The sequence below is a fragment of the Galeopterus variegatus genome, unplaced genomic scaffold (genome assembly GCF_000696425.1).
Source record: "Galeopterus variegatus unplaced genomic scaffold, G_variegatus-3.0.2 Scaffold9477, whole genome shotgun sequence".
Lineage (NCBI taxonomy): Eukaryota > Metazoa > Chordata > Mammalia > Dermoptera > Cynocephalidae > Galeopterus > Galeopterus variegatus.
The window spans coordinates 17,839-18,562 of NW_007735588.1; positions in this window are offsets into that span (position 1 = coordinate 17,839).

Consider the following 724-nt stretch of genomic DNA (forward strand, 5'->3'; position numbering starts at 1 on the left):
TATTCACAGAAGAGAACTAATGCCTGATGTTCATTGCTACTTTTTAAAAAAGTCTTTCTGATGCCATTGACAAACTTATTAAAATATTTCCCCCTAGAGTTCCACCTGATTTTTCCTTTTTCTTCCAACTATCTACTATTAAACTTTTTTTTTTTTTTTTTCCTTTTTTTGTCTTTTTTACTGACTGGTAACGGGATTGCAACCCTTGGTGTCACGCCCGTACCAGGGACCAGCAACGGGATCGCAACCCTCGGTGTTGCGCCCGCACCGCGCTCAGCCAGTGAGCGGGAACCGGTCTCCACATGGGATCCGAACCCTCAGCGGAGCGCCGCAGCGCTCCCAAGCGGCACACTCTCCAGTGCGCCACCGGGCTGGCCCTACTATTAAACTTTTTAATAATATAGAGAAGCTGAAAAAGCATTATAATAAATAACTACAAACTTCCGTGTGGATTCAACAAATGCTAGTGTTTTGCAATGCCTGCTTTTTGAAATTACATGCTATCTTGCTTGTGAGGCATTTCACTTAGAATTGTGGTTTTAACACTGAAACGGAACTTTGTCGAGTAAGAAATTGACCCTTTCACTAGATTTTAAGAGTTAAGAATTCAAAAAAGATATATAGCCCAGTATAAACATGAGCAAAAAAATACATATAAGTAAATTTTTTAAAATAATGAAAATGGCTAAAAAATGCTATGAAAAAAATGGCACACCATTAATGT